The 4,962-nt window shown below is 40.8% G+C and overlaps 1 pseudogene; it reads left to right on the forward strand.

Moving 5' to 3' along the window:
- Nucleotides 1-3,764: 3,764 nt before the first annotated feature.
- Nucleotides 3,765-4,724, forward strand: LOC140713417 (non-histone chromosomal protein HMG-17 pseudogene; annotated as a pseudogene).
- Nucleotides 4,725-4,962: the final 238 nt, after the last annotated feature.

The following is a 4,962-nucleotide window of genomic DNA, read 5'->3' on the forward strand; positions in this document are numbered from 1 at the left end:
ATAGAGCCCTGTTCTCGTTAAACCACAAAGCGCCATTATTACAAGTTGCGACAGCCCTAGCAGGAGATGTATCATGCTTTCAAGTCACAGAGAACCCAGCAAACCAAAGAGAATGGTTCCAGCATCAGCCACAAAGTCACCCTGGGACCCGGAATCAGAGAAGGAGCAGAAAAATCTGAAATAACACAAATGTTCAACAGACGTTTGCATAACACACAGACCAGCCATAAAATAGCACGGACTGTGGACATTCAAATGATGATGCTGATTGTATTTTCTACATTAAAATCCTCATGATATGTGGAAACAAGTTCACAAAACCTGTAAATAAGCAACATTTTTGTTTAAAAACTCATATACATATGTATAGACAGTGAAAACATAGTAGAAAAATATTTCAAAATGGGTGTAGTTATCTTTGAAAAGTAAGATCGTGTGTAATTCTTTTTCTTTTGGTTTATCTGTATTTTCATAAAAAACATTTATTTCTCTTGCATTTCAAAATTTTTTTTATTCTTTTAAAAATTGGTGCAGAGAATTCTATGGTGGAGTGGTCATTCTTTGCCTCTGGAGTCGAACTTCAGTTAATGAAACCCACAAGAGGGCACTGTTTTGGAGAGTGAAATTTTCTTTTACACTAGTATTTTATTAATTTAAGTACTAATACTTAAAAATTTGTTTTACATTAGCCAGTGTATAAGAAAATTATTCTAAATAGTACCGCATATTCTCATGCCTTCTTGCAATTGAGTACAATAAAAATAGTTTATCATTAGCTTCATCACTGTGAAGGGTGCAGATTCTACCATAACACATAATATGCTGATTTTTAGGGCTTTTGGCTAAGCAGAAGGGTTTGTATCTACACTAAGCAGCTTCAGATTACTTCCCTTACTGAGTATCCAGATTTGCTTTTCATAATTTTCCAATTTCTTTCACTACTGATAAACCGTCAGTGTCAGTATTCTATAGCAACTCTTTGCCACTTTAATTTGGTGCTTCTAATCTGCCGTCATCTTGGAAAAACACAATTACTTGTTAGAAGTGTGAGTAAACTGAGAACGCAGATCTGAGGGAGGGTTTGATATGGTTTGGCTGTGACCCCACCCAAATCTCATCTTGAATTGTAGTTCCCATAATTCCCACATGTTGTGGGAGGGACCGAGTGGGAGGTAATAGAGTCATGGGGGCGGGTCTTTCCTGTGCTGTTCTCGTGGTTTTAAGTTTCACGAGGTGTGATGATTTTATAAACGGAAATTTTCCTGCACAAGCTCGCTCTTGCCTGCCGCCATGTAAGAGGTCCCTTTGCTCTTCCTTTGTCTTCCACCATGATTGTGAGGTCTCCCCAGCCATGTGGAACTGGGAGTCCATTAAACCTCTTTCCTTTATAAATCACCCAGTCTCAGGTGTGTCTTTTTTTTTTTTTTTTTCAGGCGGAGTCTCGCTCTGTTGCCCAGGCTGGAGTGTAGTGGCGCGATCTCGGCTCACTGCAAGCTCCGCCTCCCGGGTTCACTCCATTCTCTTGCCTCAGTCTCCCGAGTAGCTGGGACTACAGGCGCCCGCCACCACGCCTGGCTAATTTTTTGTATTTTTAGTAGAGACAGGGTTTCACCGTGTTAGTCAGTGCTGGGATTACAGGCGTGAGCCACTGCACCTGGCCTCAGGTGTGTCTTAATTAGCAGCATAAGAACAGACTAATACAGGGTTTCAAAGTGAAGGCACTGGCAAGTTGGGATCCAGATGGGGGGAAGTGTCCAAAACGGACAGCTCCTTTGGGCAGTGGCTCACGCCTGTAACCCCAGCACTTTGGGAGGCGGAGGCGGAGGGATCAGAGGTCAGGAAATCGATACCAGCCTTGGGTGAAACCCCGTCTCTACTAAAAATACAAAAAAATTAGTCGGGTGTGGTGGCGGCACCTGCAGCCCTAGCTACTCGGGAGGCTGAGGCAGGAGAATCACTTGAGCCTGGGAGGCGGAGCTTGCAGTGAGCCGAGATCGCTCCACTGCACTCCAGCCTGTGAGACAGAGCGAGACTCTGTCTCAAAAAAAAAAAAAAAAAAAAAGTCTTGTAAGTTATGTTGAAGAGTTTGGATTTCATCAGGGCAGTTGGGAATTATTGAAGAATTTCAAGAAAGGAAGCAAGGTGCTCATATTTGTATTTTTCAAAAGATTACTACAGCAAGGACAATTTTGTGCGTGGCGAAACTGTTGGCAGGAAGACAGAAAGATGTGGGTTTGGAAATACAAAGGAAAGGAAATTGCGCTGTGAGGAGACAGATTATCAGGGAGGTCATCCATGTGTTTGAATTTATCATCTAGAAGAGAGCAGGTCTTGCTGTCTTCCAGCTGATAAATTCAAACACATTCTCCCTTTAGGAGGAGCCACGTGGGGGGGATTTATTTCTGGCCTCCATGCCAGGAAGAGCAACACCTCCTCTAAACTATAGATATATTTTTATGTCATATGCCTACAAATCTTATATTAATAAATAACTGTATTTTCCTCTTTGCTTTGGTCACTGGGAAACTTGTGTATGTAATTCTACGCACTGAATTTACTTTTGGTTTCATTGCAAGATGCATACGTTCATTTTGCTCAGAATTCTTTATGGTATCTTTTTGTCTTATTTGAATTTTCAAAAGCGGCATCAAATTATTTTTGGAATAAAGTGGAATGTAATAAAGTTTTTAAAGCGTTAGCTTGAAGAAGCCGAAACATCCATAGCTCTTTAACAGATTCTCAAATGCTTATGACTGCTCATTTTGTATACAGTTTGTGAAATCTGAAGACTGTTTTGGTATGGTCAAATTTGTCTATGTTAAATATTGTTTTTGACAACTGGGAAGCCGATGACACCAAAAGCACAAGCCCATGAGGAAAAACTAGATAAACTGGAGTTCTTCAAATTTAAAAGTTTTGTGCTTCAAAGGAACACTAGCAAGAAAGTGAAAATATAGCCCACAGAATGGGAGAAAATGTTTGCAAATTATATATCTGATAAGGTTTATCAGGAATACATAAGAAGCTCTTAAAACTCGATAATAAAAAGACAACATAATATAAAAATGGACAAAAGATCTAGATAGACATTTCTCCAAAACAGATATACAAGTGGCTAATAATAAGCACCGAAAATGTGCTCAACCTCCTTAGTCATCAGATACAAATCAAAACCACCATGAGCTGTCACTTCACGTTCGTGAGGATGGCTACCATCAAAAAGACAGACACTAACAATTGTGAGGGAGGAGGTGGAGAAATGGGAAACTTCATACAGTACCGGTGGGAATATGAAATGGCACAATTATTTTGGAAAACAGTCTGGAAATTCCTCAAAAAGTTAAACATAGCATCACCATGTAATCCAGCAGTTTTACTCTTAGGTATATATCCAAGAGAAATAGAAACATAGATCCACACCAAAACTTATGCATGAATGTTCATAGCAACATTATTCACGATAGCCAAAAGGTGAAAAAAAGCCAAATGCTTATTACTAATGAATGGATCAACAAAATGCGGTAAAGCTATGCAACGAATTGTTATCCAGCCCTAGAAAGGAATGACCCAGGTCTACTGATACGTGCTGCAACATGGATGATCCTTGAAAGCAGTATGCTAGGTGAAAGAAGTCAGAATTACCAAAAAAATCCACATAATATATTATCCCATGTATATAAAATGTCCAGAATGGGCAAATAGAGAGAGATACAAAGTAGACTAGTTATCGCTTAACCTTGAGGGGATAGAGAGATTGGGATTTGATGGTTAAGGAGCATAGAGTTTCTTTTAGAGGTGATGAAAATATAAAACTGTGGTAGTGTTTGTACAACTCTGTGAATATAATACAACTATTGAATGTACACCTTAAGTGAGTGAATTATACGGTACATGAATTATATCTCAATGAAGCTATTTAAAAAAAAAAACAATGAAAGCCACCGCAGCAGTGTGAAGAAGAGGCGAGAACGACCCCCAGACCAACTAAAGCCCGCGCACCGCTGCATGCCGCGTCCAGCACCTACGTCCCGCCACCGTCGCCGCGGCCACCATGCCCCAGAGAAAGGCTGAAGGGGATGCTAAAGGAGATAAGGCCAAGGTGAAGGACGAACCACGGAGAAGATCCGTACAGTTGTCTGCTAAACCTGCTCCTCCAAAGCCAGAGCCCAAGCCTGAAAAGACCCCTGCAAAGAAGGGAGAGACGGTACCCAAAGGGAAAAAGGGAAAAGCTGGCGGGGAAAAACCCTGCAGAAAATGGAGATGCCAAAACAGACGGGGCACAGAAAACTGAAAGTGTTGGAGATGCCAAGAGAAGTGTGTGCATTTTTGATAACTGTGTACTTCTGGTGACTGTACAGTTTGAAATACTATTTTTTAACAAGTTTTATAAAAATGCAGAATTTTGTTTTACTTTTTTTTTTTTTTTTTTCCAGCTATATTGTTAGTACACAGAACACTTCATTGTTTTTTTTGGGGGAAGGGCCATATGTCACTAATAGAATGTCTCCAGAGCTGGATTGATGTGGGGAAAACACCTTTCCCTTCTAGTTTTGAGAGACTTCCTCTTGGCTCCCAGGGGAAGGGATTCCCTGACTTTGACACACATGGCCACCTTGGCACGGAAGCCTTGTGGTATGGAAAACAAAATTTGTTTTTATGTCCTCTTCTCCCTTTCCATCTTTCAGCATAGACTTAACTCCCTTAAGCCCAGACATCTGTTGGGACCTGACCTCTAGTCATTGGTTACCAGTGTGGCAGGCAACCTGGACTTTCCAGTGATGCCACTGAGATGGCACCTGTCAAAAGAGCAGTGGTTCCATTTCTAGATTGTGGATCTTCAGATAAATTCTGCCATTTTCATTTCACTTCCTGGAAGTCAGGGTCGGCTGTGAAAAGTTGTTAAACAACATGCTAAATGTGAAATGTCAACCCTCACTCTAAACTTTCCCTGTTCAGAGCATC

This window comes from Chlorocebus sabaeus, chromosome 14 (assembly GCF_047675955.1).
Source record: "Chlorocebus sabaeus isolate Y175 chromosome 14, mChlSab1.0.hap1, whole genome shotgun sequence".
Taxonomy (NCBI): Eukaryota; Metazoa; Chordata; class Mammalia; order Primates; family Cercopithecidae; genus Chlorocebus; species Chlorocebus sabaeus.